Here is an 18,433-nt window from a genome sequence, read left to right on the forward strand (position 1 = left end):
TCTTTGTTGTTGAGCTTAAAGCTACAAAATGGACTGTACAATTAGCAGCTATGTAAGGTTGTTTTAGTCAACTCATGAGAATTGTAATTTCATTTTTTGTTGTTGTTAACCATATTGTTAAAATAACTGATTATGACCAGTTATTGAACAGATGGTTAATTAATTAGTAAAGTCTCAAAATTGGTTTGGATTTGACTTGTTGCTTGCTGAAACTACACTACACTTGGACTTGCAAATATTGCACACGTGCAAGTTCTATGATGCAACTTCCATAGTGTCACTGTTTTTATAATTAATGACTGTAGTGTCATCAGATAAACTATTGTGGTGTAGGTGACTAGTTGACTACAGTAATCATAGAACTGTTTTGTAAGGTTACTTCAGGTTATGTATTAAAAACTTTCATCAAATTCTTATCAGCTAGATTCTGTAGAAACCCTTCGGTTGTAGCAAAAAGAAAAGGATTTCCAGTTGACATTACAATAGAAGCATTTTCTTCCAACAGTTCTACACTATTCTGACAGAATTTGATGGCTATTAAAACACAAATGCTCATTTGACCATTTATCATAAAATATTGCTATTGTATATTTCAAGGTGTATTGTGGTGCTGGCCTGGTATATCTGGGTGGTTAGTGTGCCCCACACAATCTGAGGGGTTATGGGTTCAAATCCCTGTCACACAAAACATTCTTGTTCTTTCAGCTGTTAATCCCACTATTCTTGGGTAAGAGTAGTAGAGTTGTCAATGGGTGAAGATTACTATCTGGCTTGTCTGTAGTCTTTCACTTCCAAATTAAGAATGACTAGTTTAGACAGCCCTCGAGTAGCTTTGCAAAAAAAAATTTCAAAATAAACCAGTTGTGCTGCTACAAAGAACAACAGAGAAATTTTCCTATAACAAGAAAAGAGAGTAGTGGTGAGTGCTGTTTAGGAGATCCTTAATCATTTTGTATGCTGTGAAATTCTGATAAATATGATATATATGGAATATGGTGCTTTAGAATTAATTGTTTCATTGAAATTTCTGACAGTTATTTTTTGATATTTTCAGAAAACGTACTGGGCAATGAAACACTTCCGAGAATGTGAACATTTACAAAACTGAATAAGGTGTTTGATCGTGACGGATGTAGTTGATGTTGCTGTGTTCATAAACTACAAAGGCTGAATAATTTGTCCACTCAAATGAGTATTTATTTTTTTTTAATTTTGAAAAGGTCACCAAAGTATTAGGTTTCTTCAAGATTTAAGGTTAGTGTTAAGATAATGGATTTTTAAGAATGTAGTTTCCACGTCTTCTGTCTGTTGGATGGTGTTAGTTCAACAGTGCAAATGGAAACGAAAGTCAGAGAAGTTTCGGAATACAGAGAAGCTAGCATTGTTGGCACAAATCATTTTTACTGTCATAAAACTGTGAATTACCATACTTGTTTCAATTTTAATGAATGTTACATGTATCTGGTGCTACAATTTTATTACCTGAAAGTGCTACCATTTCCTTCAATTTTTTTCAGAAGCAGAAATCTTGAGTACTCTTACAAAAAAAGTTCATATGTCAACAGCTGTAGTTATTTAAAGTGCTTGAAGACAACTATACTTTAAAGACTTAAAGTGCACTGATTGATGGAAAGTTCGTCATTGTGTTACAGGAAGATTAACATAAGAGAAACAAACTGTGTCCATACACCATTAATAGTTCATAAATGTAAATACATATTGATACACCAAAATACCAGTGTATTTAATGTTGCTTGTAGATATTGTTATGGTACAGTATTCATGATGGAATTTGTTTGAATGGATGGCAACTTCTTGTTGTAGACAGTTTCTATTAAAGAAATACATAATTATTAATAAAAACTAAGTTTTATTACTTATTACAAATAATCTTTCTTCTTTGTATAGCATGTATAGTTTTACAGTGTTAATTAGATTAGTGTGGCACATGTTACAGAAACAGGCTCAATTAATTTTAAAACTATGAACCCTAAGCCTTCAGATGTTGAGTTCATTTCCAGTTTGACATTTTTTCAGTGTCATACTTTGAATCAGAAAATTAATCCTGGGTAATTCATTAATATTTCTTCTGTTAATTTATATATTTTGAGTTAAAAGTAGAAAATTCAGTGTTGTCCCAAAAGTAGTGTAATGCTACACAGAGAAAAACAAATTATTTATTGTACTTTGAAGGTCATAGCACTAGTTGGTATGTGATACTTATAAAAGTAAAAGTTGTTTTAAAGATTGGTTTGTGTATACAGATTGGATTAATTGGAAACAGGATGTAGAGGAATATTTTTTTCTCTCAACCAGAAGATGTTTTCTCAATGTCACACTAATTAATTCCTTTTTCAATTTGTTTGCAAAATATTTTGTAACAACTACTGATGCAAAATTAGCATCTGAGAGAAACAGAAGTTGGTTGATGTTCATAACAGATTAACTATGTTGGATGCAAGGGTAGCTTGGAAGGTTTCCCACATCTGTCGTGCAGTTTGTAACAGTTTTTATTGTTTAAATATATTGAATAAGGGTAGCTTTCATGTCATTGCTTCTTGCATTTAAATCCATATGGTCCCTTTGGTTTAGCTGTATACTAGGATGATCTGCCAGTTCATGTTTTTCACTGATTGAAGAATGTAGACTTAGTTTTAGATTAATAGTTTTGTATTTTTTAAACATTTGCATCTGTATGTGTCCCCAGGAGAACAGCTGGAAGTCTTTGGATTTACATTGCTAAAAACATTGGTTTGATTTCCCTCGTTGAACACAGAAGATAGCTCAATGTGGCTTTGCTGTAAAAACACACACACATGTTAGAAAGTTCTCTTTCATTACGTGTTCAAGCCGTCTCCAAACATTATCTAGTTAAGCTACGTTTGATGGATATTAGGCACAGTACAGTAACCATCGCTATTTCAGTTGTTTTCTAAAAATAATGTTTTAAATAGTCTGTGTACAGGTGAAATGTTACACACCAATCTTTCACATCTTAATTTAAAACCTAGTTGGGTAATGGTGAATAAATTCCATTGATTAGTTAACATGTGCAACTTTTTCAAAATTACAGAAACATTATCGTAACTATGATATTTAAAACAAATCTGTTGTGCGTTTTTATCACTTATGAGAATTGGTGCTATGTGTTTAGAAGGATAGACAATTAATGTAAAAATTATCAATTACATTTTGAAATTCAAAGTTAAACCTTGTAAATGTCAAATTGAAGGATATTTTCCATACCAAGGCTTTATTCAGGTGCTAGAATTTCATACTTTACTACCTTTACAATTCTTTCTTTCTTGTACTTCATATTGGAACGTATTTTTCATAAGATAATGTACATATTTCAGTTACATGTGTGTAATTATTTATTGTGACCATAAGGAATACTGTATGTGCATCAGTACAGGTTAAACAGGTGGAAATATATTTCACTGAGGTTATTTTGTCTCTGAAACTGTTTCTAATTCAACCTTTCAAGTAAAGTTTATTGAAACCCTTGAAAAAATAATTTGCCAAAATAATGTAATACACTTGTAATGAAGTCTGTTGACTACTCTCTATCATTGTTTTGACAGTTTTAGCATCTGTTAAAAAATAGAGTACCAGGTTATTTTGGGAAAACGTTTGATGCCAAATGACATTGAATTTACTTAAATTTTCTTTATAATTTCAAAGGTCCATATAAGAAAAAGGTTTTTTAAATGTTCACAACATTTTATAGAAGTTTACAGAGAATTTTAAGGATTTATTTTGGTCTTAAAATAAGTTCAACAATAAGATGAAACTGATTGGTTAGTTAAAAAACAGTTAATATTTAAACCAGTTGTGAATGATTGATAGGTGTAAGACTCCTATATGGTAATTTTTATGTATAGAACTGGTGTAAGACTCGTATACGGTAATTTTTATGTATAGAACTATTACTAGTAATACATATGAAGTACTTTCATTTGTTAAAGGTTTGATTAAATAAAAGCCCCTTAACTCAAGTTAGATTTTTTTAACTTTATGATCACTTCTACTGTATTGTTTAGCTTTCATATTTGTTTGTATGTTTAAAAGTAGGTGATTTTACCATTTTAAGTAATTTCAAAGTTTGTTGATTTGTGTTAATTAAGTGCAAATAAGTTGTTAAATACCATTTAGATATCACAAATGGTTGCTCTTACATTGGTAAATGCCTAAAAGATCTAATTGACTATACAGATTTTTTTTCTTATGTCTCCTGGTGTATCTTTGCACTTTGGACTCTTGTCAGATGATCACAAGTTCAAGGCTAGTATGTGTTGTGTTTTGGAGTAAGACATTTTTCCCCAGTCGTTTCAATCTACCCAGCTGCATGATGGGTACTGAGGGTTAACCTGGCATGCCAACAAGGGAGAAATCAGGGGTAGAAAAATTTTAAATTTTTAGCAGAACGCGTCCTTCTGAACTGTGAAACTTGCCAAGTGGCAACAAGTCTTGTATCTATTAAAAATGACACATCAGTCAAACTGGTAGATTTAGTCATCCAGCACTAAGACATCAGCTGATGTAGACTCAGTATCTCTATTGTCTCTATGCGTGTAAGTTCCATGTGGAATCACAAATCGTCTAGTTTTTTACTGCCCTTCCACCAGGATTCTACAGACTTGCACAGTAATTCTGTGCTTGCAAGATCACAGGTGTTATTCTTAGCTAATTTTATTGTCATCAAGTCATAAAGAGAATCATTTATTAATTTGGACTGTCAGTCATCCTTAATAACTGCCATCTGGGAAAGTCCACGTTCTGGTTCAGCAGATGACATGGAAATCACCTACACTGTTGATCCAAGGAAAGGTTTACCATCCTCAACAGTAATTTGACTTAACATGTGGGCCCAGCCCACAATCCACTTGCATTACTAGCCAGGGACTCATCTGATTTGGCAAGTCTTGTTGCTTTGAGCAGTGTCTCATGCAAGTCAGCTTGGCAAATATCAGCTGCATTGTTGAAACCCTTAGCTTCTAGCAGAGCACCAAAGTGGTCCAGTAGTGTCTGGAGTTCATTATGACCATAAGATGACAATGCTTCCTTGCTTTTAGGCCAGTTGCTTGGTTCAAAAATTTGAAAGGCACCAATAAAATCTTTATCAAATTCTTCAAATCTCTCATTCAGATATGTGACAATTTTACCTATGAAGATGGCAGTTTCTTCAGCCACGGATTGAGCAACTCCCTCTTTTGTGGCACTTTTTGAACCTCTGGCCCTTGTCTGACCACTTATAACAATCACTTTTTCTCTAAGTAACCACTTGCCAGTTTGTTCACATGTTGTTAGCTCTTTAACAATTTTCTGGGATCTCTCAACATGATTCAGATTGCCAAGCTTCTCTTTGTAAACAGTGAGTTTGTCAGAAACAATGTTCACAGTAGCAGAATTATCTTGCATTTTGAGACTAAGAGATGTCAAAACGGGCAGAACTGCCAAGGGTATGTCCATGTACAGGATGAATTTAAGGATTGTTAATCCTGCAGCTTTTTGTCCATGTTCCCCTTTGTCGTGCAGCTTTACTTGATACAAATGCTCTGCTAAAGCTGGTCAGTTATGAGAAACTGACTCCAGAGCACGCTCTTTGTAGGCCATCTACTGGGTTCCTGTTCCTTTTGGCTTTCTAACAACAATGTTGTTGGCTTTACCATCTTCTTTGAGGCCAGCCCAGTTCTGTGGCGAATTGTCATAAAACCTACATAGGTTTTCTAAAAAGGTTTGGATACTATCAAGGTAAGGGATATCCTTGATGGTCTTCTTAATTGCAAGTTCCCATCTCTGACTAACATAGTGGAACTCCATCAAATAAGGTTTTTGCACCTTCAATCTGTTGACAAGTTTGTGCCAAAATTGACAGCTGCCCCATCAGCTGTCAGGCATACAATTGAATCAAGCCAGTCAGGAAACTTGCCATATATGGACAATGCTGCAAGTACAAAGAATTAGTACCCATTATTACTTTCTATAGAAAAAAAAATGTAAATTTGTATTTTGGAAAATTCAATTGCCCCGTTATCGATTACGCTAGTTTTGGTAGATTAAACTTGGCTTGGTTCAACAAGCTTGCGATTTTTCACTTGGGGTTCCGTAGTATTGTCTTCTGATTCATTAGTCTTGCTCGTGAAGCCAAACTGAAATAGATCGTGAGACTTTCCCGTTTTTTTTTTCTATCAGACGCCATGGTCAGATCGTCGTGAATGTTTGGCAGTCACGTGACTATCCGGGACGGCACGGATAAGGCGACCTAAAAAAGCGTATTTTGTGAGCGTTCACGACCGTTTTTTAAACTTTGCTTTTTTTGTCTTAAATTAAATCTTAACTTTTGCAAGTTATTTTCCCCTCATTATAGAATATACTTTTAAGCAAAATTTTTGGGCTGTGCACACACAACTTTTGCCTGGCTTATTTTTGAGGGGACGATGTATTTGTGTCCGATATATTAGGAATATGACCACCGGTCGCGATGTCCGGTGATAGATGGGAAAGTGCCGGTCAAACTTTTTTAACGGACATGTTCGGGTTTAAAGAGAAAATTTCGATCCCTGGGAATGTATTACCATGGTCATCCACTTGTGCCAATTAAGCCAAAGTTACCCCCCCCCCCAGTGTCACAGCAGTATGTCTGCAGACTTACAACTCTAGAAACCGGGTTTCGATACCCATAGTGGGCGCAGAGCACAGTAGCCCTTTGTGCTTAATTATAAACAAACAAGCCAAAGTCATCACAAAATAAGTGGGTGGGGGAGCTGGAATTTTGATCTTCTATCACTGATTTAGACTTTTTTTTAACACTGTACAGTGAATTATTAGTTTGTAGGATATCTTTGGTTGATCAAAAGCTAGTTTTTGTGACTTACATAAAAAAAAAATGTTTGGAGTTACCATCATTCTTTCCCATTATTACTCATTTGTATGTTATATTGTGAACGAATTTCTGTTTGAATTAGTTCTGCCTTCATGTACAGGGATTTAAGTTTATTTCTTTTATTTTAGCAAGTTCTATTTTTAGTGTTTTCTCTGTTTATTCCTCTTAAGGAACACGAAGCAAAGCCATGATAACATTATTAGAATACACAAGTGTGGTTATCATAATGTTATAAAAACTAGTCATTAACAATGTGTTATAGCTTGTATTTGTTAAGTTATCGAAGGCAAAAGACAAGCTGTAACATTACGTGTTTGTAACAGTAATGCTAGAAAGTTTCAAAAGTTTTTACTCCAAAAATATGTATTCTGTTTTAAGGAAGTAAATATACATGTGTGAATGTAGGAACCTGTCGCGTATCTATATATAAATATTTTTTTAGCATTGTATCTGTTCGTAAATTTTCTAAAGGAATGTTTTAATAAATTTTTTTTTTACTTTGACGAATGCTTCTGTAATTAGCGAGGACTTCGGTTTTCAATCCAGTTAATATAAGTTATCCAAAATAAATTAATTACATTTTAACTTTTTACAAGGCTCAGTATAAAATTCATCCTTCAGCTACATAATGTAAGACTAGTAATTAGCCTTAACAGTATTGATATCGAAATGGCGGGTATGTAAATTTAAGTCTTAACGTTTCGGAACACTTAAATGTCAGTACGCATGACATCATCATACTGATATCACTACCCAACTTCTTAGTGTATAAAATACCCTATTTTTACAGAACTGAGTAACAGATATTTATTTTTAGAACAGGCACAATAAACATAACTTTGCTTGTGATGCAAGCTCCACACATGATACGTATATGTGTAAAAGTTACCACTGTCAATTGTAGAATTTAAATACATTTTGTATGTTTGAATTTCGCGCAAAGTTTCACGAGGGCTAACTGCGCTAGCCGTCCCTGATTTAGTAGTGTAAGACTGCAGGGAAGGCAGCTACTCATCACCACCCACCGCCAACTCTTGATCAATCCCACTATTCGTTGGTAAAAAAGCAGCGTCATATTTTAACGCTCCTACAGCTGAAAGGGCGAGCATGTTTGGTATGACAGGGATTCGAACTCACGACCCTCAGATTAGAAATTGAGCATCTTAACCACCTTACCGTGCTGGGCCCAATAAAAACATTGTTGGGTTGTTGACCATTAAGTACTGAAACATTCTTTACCGTTAAAATTTGTACTTGAAGATGATGGAACCATTGATTGAGACGTCACGCCTGTTTTAAAAATAAATATTACGGTAAAAGCTGCAAATTGTAAAAAAAAAGTAAGTAAAGTCATAACAAAAGGATTAATCGATATATAGCTGTCCCCAATGGCACAACAGGATGTCTGCTAGAAACCGAGTTTCGATACCCGTGGTGGGTAGAGCACAGATAGCCTTTTGTTTAGCTGTGTGCTTCACTTCAAACAAATGGTACATAACTTTCAAACTGTTGATTACATTAATTATTAATAGACGATTGAATCAGCACTATAAAACGATAATGTATTAAATATTGCATTAACGTTATGTAACGTTAAGCGGGCAGAGTGTTGGTTTGGCATAGCTGTTGAAGCTTCAACTAATACTACCTGTTGTTACATGATTTCTTTATTTAAAGTAAGGATACAGTGGGCGAATGGAGCACACAGACACTAACTCGAGGCTTTACAGTTAAAGTTCGAAACTTAAGATTTCAATAACACTTCTAATAGTAGCTTTTCATATACTTAATGGATGCATCTAAATACGTCTTTTTAAATAGTTTTTTTTTTTACTTTAACACTTTTACTAAATATTCATTTCGCTCTCTACTACGTAGCATGACAACCAATGCTTAGAAATAATGACATTAGAATACAAAGGGTTCAGAGGAGAAACATTTGATGGTCTCATTACGGCGATGAATATGTTGAGTTATTGTAGAGAACATGTGTGGAGTCTAGAGGCAACTTCTTTCTCGGGACAGATCCGACTTTTTTATATAGATTTTTCCTAACATCTTCATGATCTTCTACCAATAGCATGCACACTACCAGCAAGTTGTGCCCATACTTGATTTTATAATGATCGTGTGCAATAACAAAAACAATCCAACTAATCCATTGTTCATAAGTGCAGAAAGTGAATCGCCAGCCTCTTCTCTTGTATTCTTGTTATTGAAATTTCATCAAAGAACCAGCTGGCTTCCTTTTCAGGAAGTTTTAAGCTCGTTGCTTGTCAATCCTTCGTAACTTCAGCCCACACTGTAACGTTGTCAAACTGTTTTTTTTTTTTTCCTGGTTCTTTTTGTTAATGCAGCGTCCATAGCTTGCATAACTACCTTACTTGACTCATAAAGCCAGCTCATTACAGACTAAACATACACCGAACAGTTAACATGCTTTCTTGAGTCATTGTTCTATAATATCTTGCAATGCCTCAGTTATCTGCTATGAAAAAAGTGGATAACTTGGACCAATAATGGTAACCGAATACGTGATTTATCTTAACATCAATAATAAGGAAAATGGAAATAATGGTCTGTTTCTTGAAAAACCTGCACAAGTGTTTAAATCTTTGTACTATTCGTGACTCGCACAATGTTCATCATTCAGGGATGTTTACAATGAGATGAAAAATATCACAGAAAGGGAATTATGTTTATTATGAACTAAACTTAATAAGGAAATGACCAACTATGCCAACAAATGAGTTATATAAATATTTCCTTTCAAATCAAAATGTTTCAACTTGTCACTGTGTTTTTATAAAATATTTAAGTATTATAAAATTGATTTCAGGCGTCGCGATTCGTAGGTGGAACTTCTGCCATCTTTATACAATTTCATGCTAAATAATCAAAATACTATGAGCGCAATTTTTTTTTTTTAATTCTACGCATGCGCATCTGTTGTAAGCTGTACGATTTGACGAAGAACGTTATCTGGAAACTTCATGCTTTTAAAAGAGAATAAAAACGTGACAATTGTTTAAACCACAGCGAGATGAGAAATATAATTATTTCTAGTCGTACAGCATATTTTTACACACTTCACAATTTCACACTACTTTGCCCCCGATCCATTCTTTCGTTAGGCCATCTGTGCAAAAATCAAGGTACACTAATATTTTTTTTCCAGTAGAAGGAATTTTAGTTGTGAAAGTTTGGTTCTTGGTAAAATAAGTCTCTTCTGCAGCTTGAAGTCTGTGGATTCTTTAACTAGTATTGTGGTTTAGTTTGAAAAAGACGAGTTGCAGATTTACCATGGCCATTTTATACAGTTCTTGTACCCTCTCTTCAGTTCTATTCGTACTTGCAGCGGAAATAATAAAGAAATTTGACATATTGTTACATTTAGTGTCCTAAAGAGGAGAATATAGATACGTTAAGTGAGAGGAAATCTCATTTGGTGTGCACAAGCTTTCCACCATGACAATGTGCGATTTATGATACTGTCCACAACGAAAGAAGTTATTTCTTATGCATAGTTTGTCAAGTCCAGAACTAGTTTCCTAAAAACTGGTTTTGTGTTGTATAAAGATACACATTCTTGCTTAACAAGGTCACATATGGTGTTTCAAGGCTTTCTTTTCTGCAACTTCTTGGAAATTGTGTCACATGACCTGATGATTGACATGCAATGTATACTTTAATTGGCAAGAAAGAGAGAGGCGTTCAATGTTGTCTAGACCCATACCTAACAATATATAACCTCTTGCAAACTAGCATCATTTCCTTCCACAATTATCTGGCAATTAAAAATAGCCCAGGAAGAGAATAAAACAGCTAGTACAATACTTTTGCAAGTGTAATTCAATATGGCATAATTTCGAGTGCCAACCACAATTCGTGGCCCATAAGAATCCATTAATACAAACATGATACGTCCATTTGACTTTGCTTGTGATGCGAGCTCCACACATGTTGAAATTAAATACATTTTCGTAAAGATACTATTCATGTGCTTCGAGTCAAAAAAGCAGTCCACACTAATGCGTTTTCAAGCTAAAACAAAATAAATGTTAATAAAGATTCACCAAGTATACCACACACACACACACACACATTATTTCAATTCAAATGGCCAAAATCAGCGAAAACAATTTCTGTAGATGTGATGAATAAGATACTATCAGTTGCTTAATTTTCGCTAAACGATTTCCTATTTTATGGATGCAGAGGTTAAGTACATCATATGAAAGTTATTTTGAATATGCAAACCAACAAGTCAAGTGATAACCACAAAATATTCATACCTTCTGGCCATAAAGATGAATCTGGATGGAAGATTTGAATTTTCTAAATCAGTGGCAAAATTCAGTAATTGTAAAGAGCCTTGACAGGAAGTTAATATCCCAGTCAAGAAACTCATGGGTCTCAGTAAACATTGCATTCAAATGGATTTGTACAATTTCAGAAAGCAGCAAATATATACAGAAACTTGAGCAATAATAGGAGACAATGGAACAATGAAACAACAAAAATACCTAAATCTTAACCACTCATCTTCATAGCTTCTCTATGAAAAATCATAGAAGTTTTAGCAAACAAAGCTGCAGCCAATATCTCAGCATGGGTGTAACTTAGCAATTAACAAATGAATGAGCAAAATAAAACAGTGATTGGTTTCCTCAAGATGTTTTACACTTAAAGTTCATACAGAGAGACTGTAAATTACTCAATCATTGGATACAATTCATTTTACAAAATCTGTTGCTGTAACTAATACAAAATATCAGCAGACATTAAAATGCAGCACTTCAAGGCTTTTAGTATTCAAAAGTTGATTGATGAATGAATGATTAGACCTTCGTTACAATTGAAAACAATGCTCAGATGAACTAGAAACGTGATTTGAGTCATACATGAATTGCCTGTTGGACTTCAACCCAGGTGCAAGGTGACTTAAATGATAAACCATAAACATTAACTTCGGGAAAACATAAGCCAGTTATCAAAATATTAGTGGAAATGTAATACAGTGGCTGAAGATCTCATGACATTTAATTAAATATCAGTGTTGGAACCTGTAAGGAATTCGAATCTGAAGTTGTTCAAACGTGAGCTGAGCAGAAGAGTCATCCAACAGAGGCTGAAATACGTGCTTCCTTCTAACGGGGAGCAGAAAACTTAATCTGTGGAGTTTTAAAAGGTTTAATTTCCGATCATGCATATTTTCAGAAGAGACCAAACAAAATATGTTAGTATGTAATTATCAACAGCACTTTAAAATGAGATGGCGAATTCTGTTGTTTTTATTATGATTGTTTATCGTTTATTTATCATTCTTTCTATCATTTAGTTTGTATATGAATTTTTGTTGATATTAAAACTAATTCACCTTCTAGCTGATCATTTTAAGTAATTACGCATGTCTTAGGAAAACAACACAAATTCCTTAGTGATGACATATAAATAATATTAAATTTTATATAAATTTATGATTGCGTGAATCGTGAGATGTACTCTCGTGATAGAATAGAGCAGGGGTTCCCAACCGGTGGGTCGCCCCCCCCCCCCAGGGGGGTCGCGAAGCCTTGTTAGAAGTAGCTTGAGATAACATTAATTTTATTTCATCAATTACATTTTCATGCTCTTACATTTTTTTTTGTTTCGGTGCAAAGTAAAACGTGTGCTACGTTAGTTCACTGTCATTAGGTGATATGGGTGTATGTATGCGTGCCTGTGAATGAATGTGTGTCTGCAACCGTATGTATGTGTGTACTAGTGAGTAGCGAGTATGTGAGTGCACGCGCATGTACGTATGCTTGTGTGTCTGTTTAGCTGTGATTAAGTGTGTGTGTGCTCGCTGTTGACACGTGAGTCACATGTCCGTTGCTGATTGGTGGATGACGAATCGCGCGACTGGCCACGCCCTTCCCTCCCAATACTTATCCCATCATTACTCTACTTGCACCCCCACAAGTAGTCAGTGTAAGATCTACAGTTGCCAAAGCGTTCATTATTCAATATTTTTATTTTATTTTAACAAGGAGATAAGTAAGCAGTAGAGGTGAGTTGTGTCCATGGCTAAACGGCGCAGATACTCAGAATGCTACCTCAACATTGGCTTCACCACTGTGCTCGCTAACGACGGCATCGAGAAACCACAGTGTGTTTTGTGCCATGCTTTCCTGAGTGCAGAGTCAATGAAACCATCAAAACTGAAGCGTCATCTCGAAACGAAACATCCAGAACACGCAAAGAAGGGTTTGGATTTCTTCACACGGCATGAACGGTATCTTAAAAGCCAAAGAATCGATAGAAGTGGGTCATTTCAGCAGCAGAGTGCAGCCGTAGTGCAAGCTTCATATGAGATTGCATTCGAAATTTCTAAACACAAAAAGCCTCACACGATTGGAGAAACACTTCTTAAACCCTGCATGATGAAAGCAGTAAATCTTATTCTTGGAGAAGCCTGTGCAAAGAAGATGCAGCAAGTATCCCTGTCAAATAATACTATACAGAGACGCATTTCTAAAATGTCTATGGATGTGAAGGAACATGTTTTGACTGAAATCAAGTTTGTTCTCCTTTCAGCTCGACGAGTCAACAGATGTAAGTTCATGTTCTCAGTTGCTTGTCTTTGTGAGATACATTAATTCAGGTGACATCAAAGACGAATTCTTATTCTGCAGTGCACTTGAAACCACAACAAAAGCTGATGATGTAATGGAAAAATTTTCAACTTTTTTCAAGACGAAGATCTTCAATGGGAAAACGTGTGTGGGGTTTGTACGGATGGGGCACCAGCTATGCTGGGATTGAAATCAGGATTCCAGTCGAGAGTGAAGAAGCTAGCACCTCAAGCAAAGGGTATCCACTGCATGATTTACCGATATGCTCTCGCCAGTAAGACTTGAATCTGTAATCAAAATTGTAAATTATGTGAAGACTCGAGCACTTAACACTCGCCTGTTCAAAGAACTATGCAAAGACATGAATGCTGACCACGAAGTCCTTCTCTTCTACACAGCAGTACGTTGGGTTGTCGAAAGGAAACGTTATTAATCGTGTCTTTGAAATGAAAGATGAAATAAAGCTATTCCTGTAGACTCAAGAAAGGAAAGATCTTGTAGCACACTTCGAAGATGAAGCATGGAATAAAAGGGTTGCGTACCTAGCCGACATTTTTGACCAGCTGAACAAGCTCAATTTGAAGCTTCAAGGAAGGGAAACACATGTTCTCCTTTTTCAAGATAGTCTTTGGGTCTTTGTTTCCAAACTGCAGAACTGGTGTCGGAAAACCAATCTTCGAAACATCGCTATGTTTGAAAAACTTTGTGGAGTGACGGATGAGTCTCAGATCCAACTGGATCAGTTCCTCAAGAATGAGATTACCGAACATCTTCAGTCTCTAGAAAAGGAAGTCGAGCGTTACTTCCCTAAGCTATCACAGGAACAGGAGGACCTGGTAAGGAACCCATTTCGTACTGAACTTGATGTATCCAGCATCCCAGATGATATTCAAGATGAATTTCTGGATCTAAGGAACGACGCTTCAGCTAGTGATCTCTTCAAGGTGAAATCCGTGACTCAGTTCTGATGCGCTATGTATCAGTGATACTCCAAAGTCAGCATGATAGCTTTACGTGTCCTTGTTCCATTTGCTTCTACCTTCTTGTGTGAGGCAGGATTTTCCACTCTTGTCAATATAAAAACAAAGAATAGGAACAGATTGGATGTTGGAGATGACATGAGACTGGCTCTAACAAACGCTCGGCCACGAAGTTCAAAGCTTGCTGCTGAAATGCAACATCAGGCATCTCACTAGCTGGGTTGGATAGCTGTTCAAACCTATGTTAATATTATTTTAAGAAATATATGTTCTTTTTGTGAATTCGGGTTGGACCAATGTGATTTAATTTGCTAATAAATAATTACAGAATATTAAAATATATTTTTTAGATGTTTCTTTCCCTCTCCTTCGGGCTCGGCAAGGCCAAGCGCGTAAGGCGTGCGACTCGTAATCCGAGGGTCGCGGGTTCGCGCCCGCGTCGCGCTAGACATGCTCGCCCTCCCAGCCGTGGGGGCGTATAATGTGACGGTCAATCCCACTATTCGTTGGTAAAAAAGTAGCCCAAGAGTTGGCGGTGGGTGGTGATGACTAGCTGCCTTCCCTGTAGTCTTACACTGCTAAATTAGGGACGGCTAGCACAGATAGCTTTGTAGTAGCTTTGTGCGAAATTCCAAAACAAACAAACCCTCTCCTTCACAGAAAATAAAAGAAAAATTAAGCTGCTGATAGTAAGCCCTAAGTAGGGGGTCACATGGGTTTCAAACGTTTAGGTAAGGGGTCGCGAGTGCCAAAAGGTTGGGAACCCCTGGAATAGAATGAATTAATACCTTGCCATAAGCTTCATAAACTGAGTAATGAAATAGTTGGCAAATTATTACTGTTTGTCACTCAATGTTGTTATTTATATTCCAAATTGGCTAACAATATTATTTAATCGATACAGCATCTGATCTTCACGCACACAAATTAAAAACAGATTAAAAGGATATCTACTCTATAATGTCAAAAAACTTTATTTTTCGTCAGGTGGGAGAGTGAAGACAGGTAAACTTCGACACCAACATGAGTTCACTGGAAAATATTTCACTTGATAGTCAAGTTAAATAGAATATTGATAAATCTGAGGTATTCTTCTACCATATATTGAGGCAAGGATTCTTACTAATCAATAAGGAGTTAAATGAATATCGAGCACAGGTGAAACTCAACTAGTCATAACTTTAATAATGTGTAGAAATCTTCGCCAAATGTAGAATTTTTAAGGTATAAGAATTTTTTTTTTCGTAATTCAAAGTTTTCCTGGCATTTGTTAAAATTATTGTTCTGAGATAGCATTTTCTTCATTGCGTTTTAAATACCAAAATCACAATTTCACATAGGGTTTCTAGATTTAAATATTCTGAAATCTTTTCACACATCATCAGAACGAGACTATTGCAAAAATTGTCAATCCATTGTAGAACTAACCAGGATTGGAAGGAAGAAAACAATAAGAACGATTTAATACTAAACAATGTTAAGTTCGACACTTCCAATTTAAGCCGAGCATTAAGTTGTGATGTTTAATTAATTATAATACTCGTCTTACAAATGGTTTCAACAATGATTAGGGTTCTGCATTTAGAAAAGTAGAAAACAGAAGGTTGTTATAAAGCTTTAAGAGTATCGTGTTTAGAGATTTCAAAAGTAAGTGAAATTTTTTTCCCGAGTTAAATGAGTCTCATGGCAAACACACCTGATAGAGTAAAAACCAAATGGATCTGACTTTCAAAGTTATAGGCAACGATAGAAAGATACCCATAAATAGATCACATACTATCAAAGGACCTCACAACTAAAAGGAATGTTGCTATGGATGATTCAATCAGTTTATAAAGAAGTACCATATTTTGCAGTTGGTAGCTGTATGAAATATTTTCAATATTCATCATATCAAGGTTATCCTCATGTTCTTCTAGCTAGAACTTTTTAATTTAAAAAGATGATATCCCATTCACATATAATGGCTACTCACTGAAACAGATAATGTCATCCATTACCTACTTGCTTATCTAGACGATAACTAGGTACAGTTACCGGAAAAACAGAGGTACCGAAGAAAGGTGGGATAAAAATTTAAGACAAATAATGGGATAAATATTTTAAAAAAGAAACCAGTTACTACCTAAGAACATTAATATAATCCCCAATTGTGGACTAAAAAAACGATAAGCATTTATGATGCATTCACTGATTGGAGTCAAAAGGAAATCCTCAAAATTATTAGGTTTTGAATATCATGCAAAGTTACCCCAGGCCTGCCTGCATTTGCCGCCCCTAATTTAGCAGTGTAAAACAAGAGGGAAAGCAGCTAGTTATCACCACCCACTGCTAACTCTTATCAATGAATAGTGGGATTGACTGTAACATTATAACGTCCCCACAGCCAAAAGGGCATGTTTGGTGTGACGGGGATTCGAACTTGCGACCCTCGTATTACGATTTGAATGTCTCAACCACCTGACTATGATAGGTCTTGTTACAAAAGGAAAATAAAGATATACAAATAAGAGAAAGCACTGCAAAATTTACACTGAAATGAATTAACTAGCAAGTTGTAAGAAACAAGTAGTAGACATACACCCTTATGCAAATTAATTGAAACAAATAGTCATTTTACAATATTTTCAGCATGGCGGCCAGTTTAGGCTCGCTGGACCCGCTGATTTTCTTTAATAATCATTTTTTCACACAGACGGCGTCATTAGCTGTGTTTTGCAGTGCGGTCGATCTATTTTTGGGATATATGACGAAATTTTGAGGAATATTACGTCATTCGAAATTGCGTTAGAAGGGCAAGGAGACCAGTCAAAAAACTTCTTACTAACTCAATGAAGAAAAAACGGTATCAATGGGGTCTGAAATACAAGAACTGGACGAAAGAACAATGGAAGAAGGTGTTATTCAGTTACGAGACTCATTTATTCATACAGGGTCAAAGAAGTCTGCATGCTCGCAGATTTCCAGATGAGAAACTTCGATAATCTCACATTAATCAGTTCGTAAAACATCCCTTGAAGATGTTTTGGGGCTTTTTCAGCTACTATGGAGTCGGAGGCTTACATATCGTAGAAGATATGATGCGAGGACCACAGTACATCGACGTTTTGCAGAGAAGAGTCGTTCTCGAATTGAAAGAGATTTTCAGATGGATCTGGCCTTTTCTAGCAAGATCTGGCTCTGTGCCACACATCGAAACTTGTGAAGAATTTTATGACTATGACTACAAAGCGAATAAAGGTGCTGGACTGGCCTGGAAACTCTCCAGACTTAAACCCTATTGAAAATCTTCGGACGATTTGTAAAGAAAGACTTCAGGGAAAAGACTGTATTACAAAAGATAAGCTAATTGAGGCCATAATTGAGGTGTGGTACTGCAATCCAAAAATTAGTAAAAATTGCAGTCAACTAGTGGACTCAATGCCAAAGTGGATTAATGATCTTCTGAGAAATAAAGGCAGTCATATCATGTATTAATTTGCGAGTAATTTTTGGATTCTCAGAAATAAAATGCAAAAAATTGAAAAAAAAAGTAATTTTCCGTCTTGTTTCAATTAATTTGCACAAGGGCATATTTTTATGATTGACAACAGATGCTGAATATAAAAATGTTGAAAGAAACAAGAGGGGTTCTTCATCAGGAAAATTCTGAGAAGAATGACCTGGCGTTGAAACTGCGAATAGAAGATATTAAAATAACTTGAGAAAATCAATTTCCGAATTAAGCCTCAATTCATGAAAGTAAAAAATAGGGAAAGTATGGTGATAGATGAACCCCATTGCATTTTACATTAGAATAGAATAAATCATAAACACGAGAAACAGAAATGCACGTAAGGGAGTTAATTTCTGATTAAATTATTATGCTTTTTATATCCTTAGCTCCCTGTTGCCAAAAAGAGTTATCATATCAGTCCCTTCAATGATCCACATACCCTGCTCTACCTTTA

General features: G+C 35.5%; 1 protein-coding gene across 1 annotated transcript in view; it reads left to right on the top strand.

The window, feature by feature from the left end:
- The window catches only part of LOC143251739 (uncharacterized), a 48,546-nt gene extending 41,157 nt beyond the window's left edge, over positions 1 to 7,389 (top strand). The window contains exon 6 of the mRNA XM_076502983.1: positions 1,055 to 7,389. The gene's annotated coding sequence lies outside the window, so the exon portion shown is untranslated. The remainder of the gene's footprint in view (positions 1 to 1,054) is intronic.
- Positions 7,390 to 18,433: the final 11,044 nt, after the last annotated feature.

Source organism: Tachypleus tridentatus, chromosome 6, assembly GCF_004210375.1.
Source record: "Tachypleus tridentatus isolate NWPU-2018 chromosome 6, ASM421037v1, whole genome shotgun sequence".
Taxonomy (NCBI): Eukaryota; Metazoa; Arthropoda; class Merostomata; order Xiphosura; family Limulidae; genus Tachypleus; species Tachypleus tridentatus.